At 43.3% G+C, this 21146-nt stretch overlaps 1 protein-coding gene across 9 annotated transcripts in view; it reads left to right on the top strand.

Moving 5' to 3' along the window:
* Positions 1 to 21146, top strand: part of FAT3 (FAT atypical cadherin 3) — a 607093-nt gene that overhangs the window by 81731 nt on the left and 504216 nt on the right. The window contains exon 1 of one of the 9 annotated variants that reach the window (XM_050940171.1): positions 20322 to 20470. The exons of the other annotated variants lie outside the window; for them this stretch is intronic. The gene's annotated coding sequence lies outside the window, so the exon portion shown is untranslated. Of the gene's footprint in view, positions 1 to 20321; positions 20471 to 21146 lie in introns of those variants that run through there. 9 annotated transcript variants of the gene reach the window in all.

Here is a 21146-nt window from a genome sequence, read left to right as displayed (position 1 = left end):
TTCTCAGCAAGGACTGTGATATCTGCCCATAGGTATCATAATTTCTCCTTCTGGAGCGCAGCTGTGCTTGCACAGCTTCCTCACCCCAAACACTGATGAGGTCCTGCAGCTCGGAATTGTTCCATGCTGGGGCTCGTTTGGTGCGTGGAGGCATGGTCGCTGATTGATTGAATGATTGATTGCACTCCACACCTGGCTGAGCAAACAGGAAGGGGATTTTTAAAATTCCCGAGGCATTTAAAGGTGGGGTCAGCTGAGCCCAGGGCAGTGGAGTGTGCATGATTACCAGAGAGGCTTCTAAGGTATGCTGGGATACCTCCTTATACCCCGGAGGTCAGTAAAAGCGCTGGTGGGCGTCCACACTTGCTGACCAGCGCTGGATCACCAGCGCCGGAATCCCTACACCCGAGGCTCGACCGGATGTACAGCCAGCGCTGCAACCAGGGAGTTGCAGCGCTGGCCGTGCTTTGCAAGTGTGGCCACATCCTGAGTTGCAGCTCTGTAACCCCTTCACCAGCGCTGCAACTCTCTAGTGTAGCCATGGCCCAAGTAATTCTTGATCCTGAGATACACTCTCTTATTTTGGCAGTGGAGTACATTGTTGGTGCTCTACCAGGTTAGCTATTTCTTTCTTTCAATACTGTGGAGGATCTTCCCATAATGTGTGTGTTTTGATAAATCAGTGTTTTAAATATTTCAGTGACTTCTATGGGCTTGAGCCATCCTTGCACCTGAGCAGACCTCAGCACCAGAATAAAGATGTGGGGCTTTACCACCATTGTGCTTTCTCTGTTCTGGGGCCTGCTCTAACTTGTGCCTTGTGGTGGTCCCAAGGCCAGAGCTGGTCAGAAAAGTGGGTTTTATTGCCATGGAAAACGTGGGCAAAAATGACTTTTTTTGTTGTTGACGTTTTCTATGGAAAATTTGGAATTTTCATCAAAATATGAAAAACGAAAGTATTTTGGTCATCAGTTTTTCAACAAAAGATTTAAATTTTCCCTGGAAAGCAGACACTGGGTGTGAAGAATGTCGTTCAGTCAAAACCCCAAGTTTTCATTGAAAAAGAGTTTTTCAGTGGAAAATTTTCAACCAGCCCTATCCAAAGAACTCGATTAGCAGCTAGGAGAACTGTGGCAGAGTGCAACTCCTGCCGTGCCCCCTATGTTATGGGAATAGGTGATGTAGCACCAACATAGCCTGCTCTGTGCTATGCGGGATGACCCCTGTGCCAGGGTAATTTCTCAGTGACTACTATGGCAGCTCCACATAATCTTTATGATAGAGCAGCAGGAAGGGATTTTGGGACAACCCTGAATTGGGCTCTGTGTGCCTCCCAAAGGATCAGTGCAGTACGTTTTCTCACCTCAAATTCTTGTAGCTATGGAAGCTTGGATAAACTAATGGAGAGGTGGAAGCATGTGGTTCTGGAAAGACATGTAGGATGTGTACTTTTTGTTCTAAAGGTATTACAGGTCTGACCCAGCTGGGAATTTTACCACTGACTTCAGTAGGAGCAGAATCAGACCCTTTATGTCAAACAAAGCAAGGGTTGTGCCTCAGCCACATGCTTGCTTATGGTTAAGTCTCTGTGTGTAATAAATGTAATACTGTGGACAGCTACACCCAAGTAGTAAGACATTTGTGTTTTGTTGGGAGTGTCTTTGTACATCCAGCCATTGTGAACAAGGTGAGGGGAAAAAGATCTGACTAAAATATGATCTCTGAGTTATCTCCTGAAGCTGTGGCTTTGAGTATAAAAGCAATCCTTGTTTGTGGTGGTTCGGTAAGTAGCTAAGGGCTTGGCTACACTGGCACTTTACAGCGCTGCAACTTTTGCGCTCGGGTGTGAAAAAAACACCCTGCTGAGCGCTGCAAGATACAGCGCTGTAAAGTCTCAGTGTAATCAGTGCCGCAGCGCTGGGAGCTTGGCTCCCAGCGCTGCAGGCTACACCCGTAAGGGATGTGGTTTACATGCAGCGCTGGGAGAGAGCTCTCTCCCAGCGCTGGTGCTCCGACCACACTCACACTTCAAACCGCTGCCGCGGCAGCGCTTTGAAATTTCAAGTGTAGCCATACCCTAAGAGCATTCAGTGCATCAAATTGACTTAAAGTTGGCCTGATATGCTATGCTAGGACAAGGCTATTGTGTGTGCAGCTTTATTATTACTGTTTGCATTTGCACCGATTGAGGAAACTGCCCTTTCATCTCCCTTTCTAAACACTGGTTAGTTGCAAATCTTCAGCCTTGGTGATTCTTAGGCATATTATACAGTGGCATTTTTCTACTGAAGAACAGTTCTGTTCCCATTTGGAAAAAAAAATCCTCTTTAACATCTTCAGTGTACATAATCAAGATAAGGCTAAAACAAGTTTCTCATTGTTAAAGTGAGAATTTGGAGTTCTCTGTGGCTGCATTTTGGAGAACAGAGATTTATTTTTAATGAGAAGAACTGAAAGAATTAAAAAAATAGTAGCCGTGGAGAATTGCAGATCAAAGGTTTCTTCATTATAAAACAAATGAAAGGTCTCTATTCTAGAAGTGATGAATAAATTGATAAATTTTTAATAGGAGGAATAGGCAATACATGGTAATTTAATTCTTTTGGGGGAGAGGATCATTTAAGTGGTGTTTAAGAAATCTGATTTTTCTCTAATATTTAAGGAGTGAATGGGGAATGGGGAAGTCTAGTTTATTTCAGGGTGTGGAATTGTACCTTTAGCTCACAGTCCAGTGCTTTTGTCCCTTCCCTCACCCTGCCAGTGAGACATACCAGCACACAGCTGATCCTTTCCTCTCCCAGTGCTGCTGATCACATTTTGCATCCCTCCTCCTCTTCCCGAGGATACCATCCAGCCCTACCCTTTCTCTGGCAGGCAGATGCTACAGTGGAGTGCCCACAAGTGGCCTTTGAGATGCTTTGCTGAATTCCAGGGAAAGTACCCACTTCCTCTGCCAAGACAGAGGGCTGCTGAGATGCCTGACTTTCCTTGGCTGGGAATAGGATGAGCTGAACTCCCAGGGAGAGGCGTGTGAATGCGGCCAAACCTTGGAGCCAGGTATTGGTGGCTGCTGATACTGCATCACCACTTCTGCAAAGCTACTGTGAGCATGAGGTGAAAAGAGGCGTGTGTGTGAGAGACCCTGGCTCTGGGCTGCTCACAGAACGGGCTCGCCGAGCCCCCAGTCTCACTGCTGTCTTTCAGGAGCAGCTGCCCTGGCTTGTCATGAAAGGAAGAAAGGTTGGGGGGTGAATGGGAAGAGGGATGAATTATTGGACCACATAGAAATATAATGAAAGACAACAGACATAGACTGGACTAAGCAGGGGAGGGCAAATACACTGAAGTTCACCTAGGTCAGCCTCCAAATACAACAATGCTAGGTTAATGGGTGTTTTAGAAATGTCTGTAATAATGATGGCACGAATAAATGCCTTGGGCTTTGTGCCACTAACTACTCCTTTATCACTGATAGCATCTTCATCTTGACTCCAGGAGCACTGCTCTGTTACACTGAGTTTTTTTCCATTTGTATTTGTCCATGACCCACTTTTCACACTTGAAACCCTATTTTTTTTGTCATTAGTGGGACAGTATCCAATCAACCCGTTTCTGCAAGGGAACCCTGTCACTTCCTGTAAGGCTTTGCACACCATTGTGTCACCATTGGAACTGCCAGTGTCAGAGGTCAGGAGGATACATAAGCATCCCCCGGAGCAGGAATCTTTCAGATGTGTTCAGGCACTTCATCTTTTCTACTTGCTTTCAATTTTATTTCTTCCAGTGTCACTGTGCCACTCAATAACTGATCCCTGTTGTTTTTTCTCTCTCTTGCTTGCTCAATTTTTTTTTAAAGCAACAGAAGTAATAGCTATTTTTTTTTAAAAAGAGTACATTCTTCCGTGCTTTTTGGTTGGCAATCTGCACTGTTAATACCCTGATATTAATTTTATTCATTCCTCCCCCTGATCAATTTTCACCCCTTGATTTTAAGTCACACCTCTCACAAGTGCTGTGTGCAAAAAAGCTCCACAATACCACTGCACAGTGGTGTGTTGGCCTAACGGAACTAGGTTGCTCAAACACACCTAATGCCCCCAGGTGGCAGCTATTTCAAAGAGAAAATATGCTGCTGCTTACACTTGTGGTTAAATTCTGACTTCTCTGTGACCTCACAGCAATGCAGGGAAGGAAAATGTGAGCAATATTTGCAAGGCTTGTCACGTTTTTGAACCACTCTGCAAATATTCTGTTAACACAAATTAACAGATTTTTTTTTTTAAATCACAAAAACAGAAAAATCTGTGCTGTGCATTCTGGTTTAAAAAAAGCCTTTCTCTAGGGAAAAATGGTGATTTTGTGACCACTTTTAAATTCTTGATTCAGCTCATTGTGAAGAAAGTTGGGAGGAATGATGGGAATGGTTTGTCATGGCATAATTTTTTATTTGCATGCTTTCTGCTTGCTTGGAATCAGAAATGTATGTGTATCCTTTAAAGCTTTGCTGTGCCATTGAATTCCTGATAAAATGCCTAAGCTTCACAGCTGGTCATGGTGGCAATAAACTACAAACTACAAACCCAGATGGATGGCTTTCAAACTTTAACCCTAAGTGAACCACAAATGATAGTGATTGTATCAGAGATATTTTAGACTCTTATTTGCAGCTGAAATCAAGGCACTCTGAACAGACAGAGGACAGATGTACTGTAAATTTTAATAATTCAGTTTCTTAGCTTGTAACAATTTTAGGTGGTAAATGGATTATTTGATATTACTGTCACTAAAGCTCTGACTAAAGTTGATTCAACTTTGTAGGAGGTAAACTTATTTTTCCAGAGTGTTAAGGTCTCGCAAAGCACGTGTTTCAGGTAAATGTAATATCACTGTCTCCTCGATACCTGTGGATTTACTCAGTGCTGTTGATCTTGTTGACTGTGGATGCTAGTTTGAAATCAAAGATCTAAGTACTGAAAGAGGTTAAACAATAATATATAGGAGATGTCTTGATACAAAAACAGTCCACCTTCGGAAATCCATATAGACATCCAGCTCACTCTTCATTAAGAGTTTTTTGGCCTGATTCTGCTTCACATGGTTTTACACCATTGTAACTTCATCGACCCTAGGAGATCAGATCAGAGTAACACCTTACGGGGTTTAACCTTTTGCAGTTATATATATACAAACTTTTGAGAGCTGTATGAGAGCCTCTTTTCAGGAAAATAAAACCCTTTCCTCCCCATTTCAGCCCTGCCATTTTAGCAGGGCAGTATAGGGGAAATTTGTACTGCCACTGTCCCTTGCTTCCGGGCAGAAGATAATGAGCATTAAAAGGGATAATGTCGACTCATATGTGGCTCAAAATTTATTGTAAAACTTGCTCCTAGAAAACCTGACACCACTAGAAATAGTTTTTGTTTTGTTATTTTAATCCAGGGAAAATTTTGTTTCAGAGCATAAACAATTGGAGCTGTACCTATCTCCTAGAACTGGAAGGGACCTTGAAAGGTCATCGAGTCCAGCCCCCTACCTTCACCAGCAGGACCAAGTGCTGATTTTTTTTTTTTGCCCCAGAACCCTAAGTCCCCCCCCTCAAGGATTGAGCTCACAACCCTGGGTTTAGCAGGCCAGCGCTCAAACCACTGAGCTAGTCTTGCAATGTGGGTGATATAAACACTGCTGCACTATACAGATGAGTGGGAACCTGCGAGTGAAACTGACTAAACAAGAGTGAAAGAGACTAGCTGGTTTGCATTAATCCAGGTATGAGAAATACATGAAGTACACCAACTCATAAATAGTGAAAAGGAAATTAGAAGTTTATAACTGTTTCAGTTTTAATAATCAAGATGTCATTTGATGTTGAAACATAGGTGTAGATCTTATTTTATAAAATATGATTTTAACCTGGCCACTTTTCTGTGTCTTTTTATAGCTGCCCGCAGGAATGCTGGGTGTTATCTCAAGGATTTATTTGACTGGCGGTCTGGAAATGATGATGTTCTGAGAATTAAAACTTTGCCAGCTGGCCTTCAAATACCTACTCTGTATGTTTACACCCGCCCTCAGCATTAGTGCTGCCTTGCATATACCCCCAGCTTTGTTTGTTTCCACACTCACATTTATCTTCCAGCTTCATCTGTTTCTAGCTTTTGTACTGATTCAGCTGTTTGAGTTTGACTTGGTTTTAGGCCCAGCAGTTTCTGAATGTGTTGGATGCATGTGTTTCCATAGCAGGACCTGGATTGCTGCATTCCAGCTCCTGCCAAGCTGCCAAGCCGTGGTTGACAGATGTGGGCTTGGGGGGTTGTGCTACTGCACCAAAAATAGCTGTGTAGACATCGCGGCTTGGGCTCTGAAGCCTAGGGAAGGCGGAGTGGGATTCAGAGCCTGTGTTTCAGCCTGAGTTGCACAGTAACCTGAGCCCCGTGTTCCTGAGTCTGTTGACCCAGGCTTGGAGGCTCTCTGCCCGAGGCTGTGTAGCTGGACCCTGAAAGAACACACCTGTACCAAGTGAAGGGAATGGATGGTAAAACTGCTAATGTCACTTGGTTGTGATTCTACTTTTCCTAAGCATTGGCAGTTATGTAATAACTGTATAATTGCACATTTAGAGCCAGATTGAGTAGTAACTGATGGGAGTAGCGTGGTTGAACTCAGTTGGAATTTGGACAGGAATCCATTGTTAACACTCCTTTCTTGTAAAAGTGCCACAAGGTTTTCTTTTTTATGGCTACAAATGGTTAATTCCTCAGGTCTTATTCAGAAGACACAATTGCTAGGAGCTCAGTGCCTTCTAGTGCCCTACCGACCTGAATGGAAGAATGTCTTTCATGTTTTCAAAAGCAGGACATTGTATCTCTCTGTGTTTTGAGCAGTGCCTTCTACACTGAGGCCCCAATCTGGACTGGACACTAGAAATCTGTGATTGAAAATCTGCTGTGTCAGCACCAGCACTCCATGTAGGACTCTGGGTTTTCCTTGGTCTCCAGTCTAAGTATTGAAGCAGGCCTGCACTCTCAAGGAGCTGAAAGTGCTGTAGATTTTATTTGTGAAATTTGGCTTCATGCAAATTCTGCGTGTAGATCATTTTGAAAAACAAGTTAACCCAATGTAAGAAAAGAGGGACTGCACAATATAAACTAAGGCAAAAATACGTATGTGTTCTCTCATTGTCACATCAGACAGCTTGCAAAAATTCAGAATTTCATCTTGGTTGCTTAAAAAAAAACAGGAATCAAGCTATCCTATTGTTTCTTAAGCTGGTAGAACCTGGATAGATTGTGGATGCAGAATGCTTGCTCATGTGAGAGAGGGGTCGACTTAGTGTATTGCTTTGGCAGCTTATATTCCTTGTTCTTTGTAGCTTTCATGAATCTTCTTTTGAGAGCATGGGATCAGTGTCTCTCCTGTATTATTCCAAATTGGTTTCCTCGTTGCCACTGTCACTGCTAGGAAGGGATTGAGTGAACTGTTGTTGATTTCGTAATGCAGGCTGCTCCACTTAGTTTTAAATTGAGATACAATTACCCATAAGCCTTCCCGAATTCCTGCCCAGAGTGGCTTCAAAGATCCTTTTAAAACCACAACCTGATGCTACCCATTTCGATCATATTATTTATTTATATACATTGTGTTTCAAGCTGGCAGAGATTGAGGATCTTTGTGTGAACATATAGAGTGACCTGGTCCCTGCCCTGAGTAGCTTGCAAGATAAAATGACAAAATAACAACCAAAGAGGTGTGGGGAAGGGTACACCAAACAACAGTGATCAGGTGGGTTACGGGCACATGTCATTCATGTTCTGTACCATTTTTAATAAAAGGTACAGAATCTTACAGGACCTCTCTTGAGAGCAACCAGAAATGTAGGAGAGGAGGAGATTATTAGAGGAAGAGAGAGAATGGAGAGTAGGAAGGTAGGTGAGGCAATGGGCTCTGTAAAGCAGTGTTGGGCATCTGAGGCGTGGCAGTGATCAGAGAGGGACAGCATAAAGGGAGTGGGGAGTCCAGCTGCAAGTGGTGACACAACAAATATGGCAAGAGAAATCCAGAGTGCCTGTTTCAGAAATAAGCAAATGATCCTGTCGAGGGGTGTGTGAAGGCCCTTTCCAGCTGTGGCTGCTGCTGTTCTCCATGTGAAGGGAATTGGGCCCTATGTCTGGGTTGGGAGGGAGAGGGAAGTGGTAAAAAGAAGCTGGAGGTCCTGACTTATCACTGTGTGCTCATCTGTATCTGTGATGTGAAACCCTGGATATGAGATGGAGCGTGGGAGCTGTTAATGGCACCAAGGGCCACCCAATCCAGGAGAATCCTAGGATGCTATTTTGGAGCTCCTGCTGTGTTGCCAGTGATGGCCTGCCTAGTTTGTCTGAAAGCATCATGCACTTCTGCCTGGACGAAATGAGGTGACGTGTCAGCAGAGGGTAGTGGTTTTGTCTGTCCTTTTAAACCTTGCTTTTTGCATCACCCTATGGGGATTTTGGTGTCATAGAGTTCAAAGAGCAGTTGTAACATCTTAAAAATCTCTCACCAGTCTCCTGATGTGAAAAGAGACCTGGCTTCCTCCCTCAATCCATCAGTTCCTCATTGGTGTTGCTGGGGGAAGAAAGGTCACAGAAAATGTAATTCTGCTTTCAAAATTCTTTTTGGTCTTTCAGAATTGCTCTCCTGGGTTCTGTAGCTAGGGCAGAGCAGAAAATAAGCCAAGCCAAAGACTGAGGACTGTGGAAGCTTGGGCTGGCCCAGACAACATTTAACCTACTGTAGTTGATGGGAATCTTCACGTAGTAGTATATGCTTTTGTGAGCATGTGTGCATAACAAGGAAACACAGAGGTGAAGACATCCAGTGTATAGGCAGTCTGATTGACAGCCCAGCTGGTGGAGATCAGTAATTGGAAATTCATTGCACATAAATCTTCCAGTACTTACCATGAGACTCAGGAAAGGAAAAGATCTAAGCAGGGAAGCACTTAACTCTTTCAGAGCAGTCTAGTAAGGTAGTCAGCCTTCTAAATTTATTGATTTCATGTCACCAGTAAGAGAAGTGCTAGTGAAAGAAAAAGTCCCTTCGACTGATAATTAAAGCTGTTAAAACAAATGCTATGTACTTCTTATTCCTGTTATGGAATGGCTCTAAATTTTCAGCTTGTGTCTGAAAACATACCTTCAAAATCTGCCCCAGAGGAAATGCATTTTGCCTTTGCGAAAACTGTGTTTGCATATGCAGTTTGACAGTTTCACCTGATTTGCATTTCCATATTTGTGAGTTTATTTTGTTTTCATTCTACTGCAGAGTCTGAAATTGGATTTTCAGAGCCTGAAAGAGCCCTCTTTGTTTTTCACCCAGACCATGAGAGACCCTGGCCACACTCAGTTATCTACACTGGGTAGCTTATGTTCAGGTCCCAGTTTCTTAGTCCTTGCAATGGGGACTCTGCCCTTTGCGGCCCTTCTCGTGTTTCTTCCAGTGCGGGATCAAAAGGACAATAAATGCTGCAATGCACTTGAGAATAACTTCTTCCCAGAGTCAACTCAAAGGGGAAAAAGCCAGCAGTACCTTCTCACTTGCGGGCTGTCTGCGTAGCAGTTTTCTAGGAGTCCTGCTGGCTGGCTGGTTATGGGGCTAACTCTGTCAGCTTACCCTGGGAGTTTGCTGTGGTCCACAAAGGGTCAGAGGAGAGATCTGCATGGGAGTTCCCGTTGTTGCTTAAGGAGTCACTCCAGCCTTTTTCTGCTTAGGGTGATCTTTTCTCCTGTTAACTGCAGTTTCCTTCTTTTTAAAGGTCTCCTTCCTACCATACTTGATTGACAGAGCTGGAGAGGTGGGGCTAGCCCCACACATAGGGCTTCTCTGGTGCCTTCCTCATGAGTGTGAGGCTTATATACCTCATCACAAGGGCCTATATGTGTGTAAATGGTTATATTCTACTCCATGATCCTGGAACTGATTGTATGTGCTGGAAAGAATCCAGATATATTGTTACATATTCCATTTTTAATCAATTTCATCATATTGATGCTCTGTCCTACACAGTTTATAGAATTTCAGTTCGTTTCTGTTAACCACATTGTGCATCATTTTTTTTTGTGGTCTGTTCTCTAATCTGCTATTTGAATATTTGTCTCCCAATTCATGTCAATGTGAAGTACAGGCATACAGTGAAGAACACTAGATATCATAGTGACCCTGCAAAACAGAAGGCAGTTTAACTATCTACAAACTTTGCATCTGCACAGGGCAACTTATAAATACCTAAGGAGTCAAAGCAGCAAAGAGTCCTGTGGCACCTTGTGGACTAACAGACGTTTTGGAGCATCAGATTTCGTGGGTGAATACCCACTTCTTCAGATGCATCCAACGAAGTGGGTATTCACCCACGAAAGCTCATGCTCCAAAACGTCTGTTAGTCTATAAGGTGCCACAGGACTCTTTGCTGCTTTTACAGATCCAGACTAACACGGCTACCCCTCTGATACTAAGGAGTCAAACACAGTGCTAGAATATGACAAAACTGCTAATGTCCCTTGATTTGTATTGTCACTTAATAATACTGCATTGTAGTTTAGTAACTCTAAAATTTCAGGCATGCAATCAGTGGAAGACTGACTTGTCTAAATCTCAGTAAATCACTGCTTGTACCTTCATTTCACCCTTAAGATGTTGTAAAAATGTCTAGACCAGTGTTTTGCACTCTTAAATTACAGCTCTTAGATTAAAACTTCTTTCTCTCATTTCACAAAGGTAAAAATCTTGGGCCAGAGTCTCTGCTGGTGTAAATTATTATAGCTCCATTGACTTAAATGGGAAAAATTGCACCTGCACCAGCAGAAAGCGTGAGCCTTTCTCTTCATCTTAATATCTTTTGCTTGTCTAGCAGTGCCTTGCAGAAGCACTGCAGGATGATTCCTTAAAGGGAAGTTCTTGGCTTCATTTTTAGCTCATTTTCAGAATACTCTATTAATTATATATGACTACGTGTTCTGGCTCGTGATTACAGAATCTCTTGTTTCCGGCTCCCTATAATGGGATGTATGTTCTTCTGTTAACATGGGCAAATTTTAGCGAGGAGCAGTGGTGTATTTTCTTCCTCGGTAGCTGCTTGAATTATTCACAGATCTTTGGTCTGATCTGTAGCTTGCAGAACGGATATTGGCCTTATAATTTTTTTTTTTGATTTTTATTTAGTTTCTTCTTTGGGAGTTCAAATTATCCCGACATCCTGTGTAAATCTTCCATAACCATTTCCATCAATAGCTGCTAACCTGAATTTATATAGTTGCTCTCATGTTGAACGATTCCAACATGCTTTGTTTATTTAAAGGGTTCTAAGTGCCTGTAGTGTCTGGATGCTAAACAAACATGTAAAAATATACAAAACTTCATCACTTCTCTGCCCTGAGAGGTTAGTCTTGCCACTGCCTCTTCCAGGAAACCTCCATAAACCTAAATACTTGCCCAGTGTGGCGTTGGCATTAACAATTTAACAAAAGCATATTCTTTTTGCTCAGTGAGCCTCATTCCCTATCAGCTTCCACCTGCATGACACCATTGAGTTTGCAGGATGTATTGATGGGTATTATTGGGACTCTGGTTTTTCCTTTACCCTTATTTGTGTGTTTTATGGATATTCTCTGGGATATCTCGTTTAACCCGTAACATGTCAGTATTTGCTCGTCACCAAATGTTGCTGCCTCTGGGATGGATTGTGGTAGCCTTTCTTCACCCGTACATGAGGGGGTGAGATCTCACCCCTACTCTAGCCCCTTTACTCTTGGCGAAGGGACTGGAGCAGTGTAAAAGAGGCCCCTAAAAGTCCTTTTTCTGACCGTGCATAGAGACTGTGGAAGATAGCTGTGACGCTGCCTTCTGCAGATCCCAACACAAGCCTCACTATCGGGAGGAAGAGGGGTGGGTTAAAGGTGCGGCCACGTTACACAGCAGAGAGATTTCAGGCAGCACTGTGGCCCATAGAGCACCCTGGGGAGCTGCCATAAATTAGATGGGCCTCTTTCCAACCCCCAGAGCAGCCCAGGATTAGGAGAATACAAAATGGTCTTAAAATCAACTTGAGAATGGCCCCTCTTTCCTTCTCTGTGCTGCATGTCTTAGGAGTGCAGCACTGTATCTCCCCCAATGTCAGCTTGAAGAGGGGGAGTTCGTTCTGGGGAATCTTAGGGCATGGCTCCATTAGAGAGTTTAGAGTGGCGCAGGTGCACTGATGCAGCCGTGCTGCTGTAAGCTCTCTAAGGTAGCTGCGCTAAGCTGATGGGGGAGAGCTCTCCTGTTGGCTTAATTACTCCAGCACCTGCAAACGGCAGAAGCTATGTCGTCAACAGTAGATGCTCTCCCACCGACATAGCGCTCTCCACACCAGTGCGTGTATCAGCGTCACTTATGTCGCTCAGGAGGGCGATTTATTCACACCCCCGAGTGACATAAATTATGCCGACATAAGCTGTAATGTAGGTATAGCCTCAGTTACGTTCAAGGTGCGGGTGTTGTTCAAAGAGTAACACCCTTATTCTTGCAAAAGTAGCATGGGGTTGTCTAATGACCATGGCCCTGTCCAGGCTTCGCTTTTACATCTTGAATGAAAGGAGAATTGGTGTACTACTGACTCTCAGAGAAGAATTCACCCACTGAATCACCAGCACTACTTCGCAACATCTGGGGTTTCCCGGTGCAAATACTGACTAAACCCACTGATACTTAACACAGAATATCTGACTATTGGTAGTTCGTGCTCCAATGAAAACCAGTTTGTGAGGTGTGTGACTTAGTGCCTTGCTCCTTTACTGAATGGTTCCTCCTTCTCCAGTGATATCAAGCTACCCATAGTCCCAGCCCCTCCCTTCTCATGTGCATTTTTCCAGTGAAACACTGGATTCTTCTCATCTGTCAGTTCTGGGCTCCTTTTGTCTGCTGTCTTCCAGAGTGTCTCCTGGAACATTCATGATCCTCATGCCTCTTTCCTGCAACTAGGCCTCAGATGCTGATTTTGCTACAAGGTTATTCCCGCCAGGACTTTTACCTCTATCATGGAGATGTGGATCTTTGTCCTCGTCTTCTGTGCTGTGTATTCTGGTACCTTCCACAAGACTCTTTGCCAGCTCTTGGTCAATTAAAGCCAGAGGACATGACCTGGGGATTCCTGCGCTCTTTCATGAGACACTGTAAAGCTTATGTGGCCTCTTCCACCTAAGCTGCCTTTGGGATTCTGCCAGCCCCACTGTGGGATCATTGACATGCCACTTAGCAATTTATTATATCTAGTGTTGGTACTTTTATTTGGGCTTGTCTTTTTTCTCCCTGCTTTCTTCCACATTGTGTGGGCCTATGTGGTTGTTTGTTTGAGGCTCCCTTGAGCAAGGCACTGTGCATAAGTATATTATGACACAGTCCTTGCCACAAAGGATTTATAATCCAAATAGACAAAACAGATGAAGGGAGGGGGAATGTTCCTATTTTATAGAAGAGGATCCGAGGCAGGGAGAGATCATGGCTTGCCTAAGGTCACAAATGAAGTCTGTGGCAGAGCCAGGATGTGAACCTAGATTTCCTGAATTCTGGTTCACAGCTTTAACATTAGGGCCATTCGTTCTCTGCAAGCATTGTTGTTTGATAGATCACTGAGTTACCCTTTTATATATAGTTGTGGAGTACAGATGTTTAACAGTGAAATCCTGAGTGGGGCTAAGATGAGGAGAGTGGAAATAGGGTGCAGAAATTCCCAACAACAGTTTGATGGGTCTCCGTGATTAATAGGAGTGGGAGTCTAATAATCCAGCCTATGGGCTGGTGGTTGCAAGTTACTGAAATGCAATTTATAAATAGGAAATTGGCCTTTTATCTTTGGTACTTGCCACACAAAAGACAGACCATTAGTCAGCTGAACCTCCACAGTGGTTTATTGTGCGATTGTAAATCGTAATTATTTAGCTAACCTTCTCCGATGCTAAGCTCTGTAAAAGGTTGTTTTTACTCTTTTTTTAAAAAAATCTACTATTACGTGTTCGTTCTATTTATTCCTGTATTAAAATGTAATTTAAAAGAAAAAGAAAAAAATCCATACCTACTGATCTCAATGAATCATCTCCTGTGAAAAGTATGTATAAACTAGTACTCTGAAACATGATACAAACTCCCTCTTTTGGTAAATATTTAAAATGTTCAGACATTTCTCTCATTCTTGTACAAAGACCAAATCAGCATGTATGTTCAATTGTTCCTATTTTGAAGTATCAGTGCTTTGAAGTCAGGATTTATTTATTTATTGGAAGGAAAATGGAGAGAAAAATCTGCTGACTTATTTGCCATTTAATCATCAAAAACAGTATCTTCTAAAAATCAGTCTAAACAACCTATTTGCCTCAAGCTTTAACTCTTATAGTACAGTTGCAACGTTTACATAATGAGCAGAGTTGACGATGCTTGTAATAATGTGAATTAGCTGTTATGTGGTGTAAAACAATGTGTATCTTTTACTGTTTTAATTTCCCTTATTGGCAACTGGGGTCAAAGGTGTTGGGGAAACATTTGTATAAATTGCAGAACTCTGCTGTTTATTTCAGTGCTGCCATTTTTAAATATAATTTCTCTTTTTAGGGGAGAAAAGGAGAAAATTCTCCAAGTGTTTGTATTACAGTTCTGTGGTGTACAGTGTTACTCCATTAGCACTGGTCATTAGTTCTTGCCCTCAAAGCAGTAAATACTGATTGGCCTTTCTCTTTTAGTAGCAGCTCCGCTTCTTTGACAAATTTTTCTAGCTTGGACTTTTATTTAGGTCAGTGGCTCTCAAACTTTTTTTTACTGGTGACCCCTTTCACAGAACAAGCCTCTGAGTGCGACCGCTCTTAGGAATTAAAAACACTTTTTTATATATATTTAACACCATTATAAATGCTGGAGGCAAAGTGGGATTTGGGGTGGAGGTTGACAGCTCACGACCCCCCACGTAATAACCTCGCGACCCCCTGAGGGGTCCTGACCCCCAATTTGAGAGCCTCTGATTTAGGTGCTCATTACTGCTCTTGTAGAAGAGCTTCTATGTAACTAAAGCAAACGATGAGAGAAGAGGATGATTCATGTTGTATTACCACTCTTTTCTCTGAACTATATTAAACCAAACACTAAGATTTGTGTGGTCTGTTCCATGGCATTTTATTTTGGTATCATGTAACAGCTGAAGGGAGGCATCATTTTCTCTTCCCCATATCTGTCCCCCAGAACTCTGTGGGGGTAAGGGCCATCTGAATCCCATGGAGGGGAGCTCTGGTGGCATGTACCAATCCCACACTTGGCCTGAAGAGGGCCTGAGGGCGCAATCAGCCTCACCCCCACTCATCTGCAGTGTCAGATCTGGAAGGCTAAAAGGGCTGAGCCTGGCTCAGGTAAGGCCTGACCAGGAAGGAGAGTAGATCTCTGGCTCTCAGTGAGAGAAACATGGCTGGAGTCAGGGAGTGAGGTGGGACTGCTGGCAGATAGAGCCTCCTGGAAGAAAGGTAGATATCCAACAGGGAGGCCAAGGCACTTGGGAAGGAGTGGCAGGAAGTGAGTCTGCCTAGGATTCGGTGCACTTGTGGAGGGGTCTGCAGGGAGCAGGAAGATGACTGCTGTGTCAGGGACTGCCCTGCCAGGGGACTGGAGCAAACTCTCCTGCAGCAGAACCAGCTGAGTTGCAGAAAGTTCTGAGAAGCCCTGCTGTGAACCTGTGGAAGAGGCTTAGTGACGGGGGAGCTGGCATGCTGGGAGCCCGGGATGAGGCTGAGGCAAGACCCAGGACAAGGCAAGGTGGGAAGTGGTCCAGGAGGCAGCCAGGGGTCTGTGTAGTCAGTCCTTGGCTGCTGCTTCAAGGCTCCCTGGAATAGGACCTGGTGGAGAGGGAGGACTTGGGTTCTCTCACCAGTCCACTGAGGAAGGCGGAGCAGAATCCCCTCTCTCCAACTGGGGGTAAGGATGACTGAAGCCCCGTGTCCCAGGGATACGAACCAGAGTTCAGACTCAGACTGAGGGTCCAGCATGAAAGTAGATGGACTGTTACTTGTGGAACTATTGGTTTGCCCCAGAGAGGGTGGGAGTATGTGACCTTGTAGGGGGGAGGTGTCAAGTTGCAAGAAGAAGCAGACCGCCATAGGGCCAGAACAGCAGTCAGCAGTAGGCACCAAAGGAGGAGAGTCTGCTGTGGCATGCCCAGCCTCTATAGGGTGTGTTGGTCAGTGAGTCACATGCTTACAGGTAGCCAGTCTTGCAGAGCCCAGTGGAGCATTCAGGCTCCGTTGAAGGGGAGCCAGAGGCTAGGAGAATCTGTGAACAGGGATGGAAAATGTACTTATCTGATTCTTTCAGCTAAAATAACTACGTGCACCCCTTTCTGGGGGACCCATGTGTCGGAACCCCTTGCTCCAAGCCAGGATAGACCAAGGCAAGCTGCCTTCCTGCCCCTCAAGATCAGCGGGTGCCTGGTTTGCTGTAGTGGGAGATGTAGGGCCTGGGGGTTCTTTACTGGCTCTGGTAACTGCTGCTTCTCTGTGTGGAAGGTTGGTTGCAGACTCAGGAAAACACCACTCCATTAGTTATAGTGAGGGAACATTTTCCAGCATTCTCTTGTAACTATGAGAGCTGCTTCTGCAGGGCTTCCTTCTAGCTCAGAAATACAGTACCAATGGGGGACTCAGATTCTCACACCTCCCCTGTGGAATCACCACATGACTATTGTAATGTTCTTCTACTAAAACAGAAATGTGCAGTTTGATTTAGTGTCCCGAGTATCTTAATTCTTCTTGCACATGTGCTCTCTCTTTCTCTCTCTCTCTCTCTCTCTCATTTGCTCTTGGTGACTGTGATACATGGGTACGGTATAAAAATCATATACCGTACTTCACATAATAGACAACAAAAGAAGCCTACCCAAGGGTTAGTCACCCTCTGCCCATTGGCAAACAGATCCATGTGGGTGTTGTCAAAAACATAGTTGAGTGTGCATTGCTCTGTGCTGCGAAGCTTGCTCACCCCGTGCTTTGTGGGGAACATGAGAAAGAGATTGTTCCACTGGCAAGAAACTTCTGCTGAGGATGCTGAGCTGCCGACTCCCAAGAGTTCAACCTTTACGACTGTCAGGAACTGCTTCTCTCCTTTAGGCTCCATTGCTCTTTAGCTCTTGCAGTTGGGAATAAGAAGGGAGTTCCTAAGGAAGCCGGGTTCTCAACCTTTTCAGCACTTAACCAGCATCACCAGCCCCTTGAGTTGTACCTGAAATAGACTAGAATGGCCTGAAGGTTTTTGGGGACTAACAGTTTGACTCTAGAACAAGCACTCCTGTTATTTTTGCGGATACAGACTAACATGGCTGCTACGCTGACGTTTGACTCTAGAAATATTTCAGATTTTATAGTCTGCACCTGGGGAAAGCAGTCTTGTGACTAACATACCGGGCTGGGACTTGAGAGATCTGGGTTCAGTACTGTGCTCTGCCCCAGACTTTCCTCTGTGGCTTTGGGGAAATCACCTAATTTCTCTGTGGCTCAAGTTCCTTGTGTGTATAATGTGGGTGCTAACACAGTTCTACTGCACAGAAGTGTTGGGAAGAGAGATTGATACATTGCTTGTGTGGGACTTAATTACTTATGGGGCCCCCATTAAAGTAGTGAATACTTAACCCTTCCAAATACACATTACAGCCCATCTGATCCATGCAAATAAAATGTATTTTGTTAAAATTAGAATTCCTGCTGCGTGAACACCTTGGTTTGACACCTGGGCTCAGTTCTTGCTGCCCTGTGTACCTGAACTGTGGAGTTCAGGCACATAGCCTCAGGGAGAAGGGAGAGTCATTCTCCAGTGTTCCTTGTGCCTAGTTTTTCACATGCTGCATTTGCAGTCTTTACAGTGAACCCCTCTCTTTCTCTTTCTCCGGAGGTTGGCGTCTTATATCTCACTGGCTCACGGAACGAGGGTGAAAGTTTTGGTGGGCATCCTCAATAGGACAACTTGGCTAAGCATTGTTTGGAAGGGATCCCAATGCTTTTCATAAACTTAAACTGAGATACACTGTGTACAGAGAGAGCTTATTTTGTGAACCACTAAAGTGCAGCCACTTCTGGGAAGGAATGTAACAGAACAGAAGTTAGCATTACACTACCATTTACGATAAGAAATGAACTTCCAGTTAAAACGGCAGGGTAATTTAGCTCAGCAGAATACGATATTTTATGGGATAACACTATAAGGTGTCTTATGACTGAGGACCTTTCAGAAACATGGAGGCCATCACAGAAAGATGAAGAAAATAATCTGAATGCAAATAACCATACAAGATGTAGGGGAAACTGCCAAACAGAGTGGAATTCAGAGGTAATGCAGAACAGCCATTAAATCCCAGTATTTTGTTCTGTTTTTCTCTCCCTTCAGTTAGTATCATAACCTTAAAATTATTTAATCATGGGTTTTTTATTCCCTTATTTAATTCTTCAATACCTTCAGTAGCACTTCCGCATGAATGTCTATCTTCTGGAACATTTTGAATTGACCTTTATTCTTATGGAAATGCAATCGCCCATTAATTTAACAGGATGGATTTGAGTCTGCTGCTGTAAACCCAGCTGTTCAGTCAATGAACTAGTTCACTGTTTTTTATTGTGGTTGGTTTATAGATTAGGGCCACACCAGAAACAAAAGGAAATAGCAGATAATGATAATGCAAGTTGGTATTTGTGTGCAAGTCCACTTCTGGATTTTGTTAGCTTGGATTTACACTAGTCCATGCAAAATAAAATGTCTGCTTTTGCCTAGCTAGTGACTGTCTTTCATTTCCCCTGGGTTTAAAAAAATGGATAAAAATGTCTGAAGGGGAGAAAAGTTTTTAACTTGAGACTCCAGAACAAACAGGTCAGATTTAGATCATTCTTATATTAATGCGTCTTGTGCAAACTGTATCAGTCAGTTGCAGATTGGATTGTATTCATTTGCAATGGCAGCAGTTGTCTAATAACTGCTTTTCCTCCATTGTGGAAGCCTGTAGCAGATTGGTTTTACATGGCAATCTGTGACTGATAGATCAGTGAAAATAGGACCAGAGAGAGTTAGTGCTTCCTACTCACTTCCCCTTCAAATTAAAATAATTTGCAGTTTGAGGAGTGCATTGTGGCATGTGGTATTGGAATGAGCCAGTCAACACATTACTGATGAATTCCCTTAAAGCAACGAACTTGTTAATGCATTTTGTTTACTGAAATATGCAATCGTAGTGTGGGGAATCCACTTAAAATAAATGTGCTTCTGATATAATTCCCAAACCCATCAACAAACTTCCTGTCCATTAAAAGGTATATTAGACAACAGAAATTGACCTGGTGAAAGTTAGTTTGAGAGTTGTTCTCTGTCCACTGATTTGAAAGATCTGTTATATTTAAATATACTGTGAAGCCTTCATTGAAATGAGTAACCAACCTTATGCTTTTATCAAGTTTCTAACAAATAGCTTGTCACTCATTTGCACCGGTGGATTTTTTTCCTTCTTGTTGGATCATTCTGAGATAGATGGGTGAGGTGGAAAACCCCCCGCCCTCTAACAGTCACAAATTGGATGGCTGCTTTATTGTTCAACACTGCTATAAAACAGCTTATATTATATCAGTCATACTAAGGAGTTAGCAAAGTACAGTGTTAATTGGGTCCACTGGAATTCTTACCCCCCGGGACAGAGAGCTTCGCTGCGGGAGGGAGGGAAGGACGAACCCATGGTGAGCTGAATAAAATGTAAGTGCATTAGACATCCAGGCTTCTGCCTGCATTGCTGGAAAGCGGACAAGGCGATTTTTGCAGAATTTGGCAACTTACTGTTTTATTCCTGTTCATTTTTGGAATTAGCTCCTTTTTTCGTGGAGGAAAAAATAATACATTTTTATTGTTTTCCTCTCCTTCCTGCAAAACTGCGGAGCTCTGCTTTGAAACCTGCTGCCCTAGAGAGCAGTTGCTTGACTATCCTGTTAGCATTGTTCTAATGCTCATTCCATATGTATGTCACATAGGAGCTCTCTCCTCCTCCTCCTTTGCTCCCCTTCCCCCAATCCAGGCATTTGCTTCCCACCCCCCCACCCCAGGACAGACTTTATTTTTCTCCAGAAAGCTTGCAAGCAGGGAAATTCAAACTTAATGATCCTCTGCTGTGGGTTAGGTATACGGCCAAGGCCAGTTCCTCTCAGTGAAAGTATGCTCTATTTTTGCCTCTCTTTTTTTTATATAAGCATAAGGGTTTTTTTAAGAAATTAAGATCTGTAGTTCTTTTTGCTTTTCCTTGTTACCGTGGTAGCATGTATCCCTGTTGCCGAAGAATGAAGCAGGCAGGCTGGAGTTTTTTATGTTCAGTGCTTTTGGGACTACTAGAGAGAAGTCCACAGAGAGATGTGTGCAGCAACCGTGCCCACTGAGTTTATTATGCTTATTGGTCACTTATTCTGACGCAAAGGTAAGGGCTTCTGTCATTTTTCTGTTAAACGTCTTTGTGCATTGTTTTGTGCAGTGTTTGTTTGATGTTTGCAACTAATTGGCTCATGAGGAGGAAGGATATGAGGGCTTTTGACTTACACTATTGTACATCATCCAGTCAAAGCTCTTCACCTCTAAGGAAAAATTGTTTTTTCCTGAAAATTTTCCTTTAAATCACAAGTAGTTTCCCCCACTTGACTCAACATTGGTTGAGGTCTAAAGGCAAGATATTAACTTGGCATCTGATCCGTTCTAGTCATCTTTCCCAACTAAGACATATACTCTGTGTGTGAGACATATATACATGCACACACACACACAAAGTGTTTGGCAGCATGTTCATTGTTTCCTTTTACACTAATTAAATATACACAAACACTCTTTGCAAGGTAAGAATGCCTTAGTTCAGCAGACTGCAGCTTATGCCAGTTTTAAAATTATTACTTGGATTACAGTGCTTACTGTGGAAAGTTATTAGTTTCCACAAAGACCAGTTTAACTGAGGGGGGATATGTTTGCACTGAGGCTGTCCTATGCTGTGCATGCATATGGGCTTAGAGAAGCACATGAGATATTATTTCTTCTTAACTATTGTGCACAATAATGATGGAGCTTTATTGTAATGTCTAGCAGAAAATTAAGTTGTTGACTGATTT

This window comes from Gopherus flavomarginatus, chromosome 1 (assembly GCF_025201925.1).
Source record: "Gopherus flavomarginatus isolate rGopFla2 chromosome 1, rGopFla2.mat.asm, whole genome shotgun sequence".
Classification (NCBI taxonomy): Eukaryota; Metazoa; Chordata; order Testudines; family Testudinidae; genus Gopherus; species Gopherus flavomarginatus.
The sequence above is the reverse complement of the archived record's forward strand: the minus strand, read 5'-3'. Positions and strand labels throughout refer to the sequence as shown.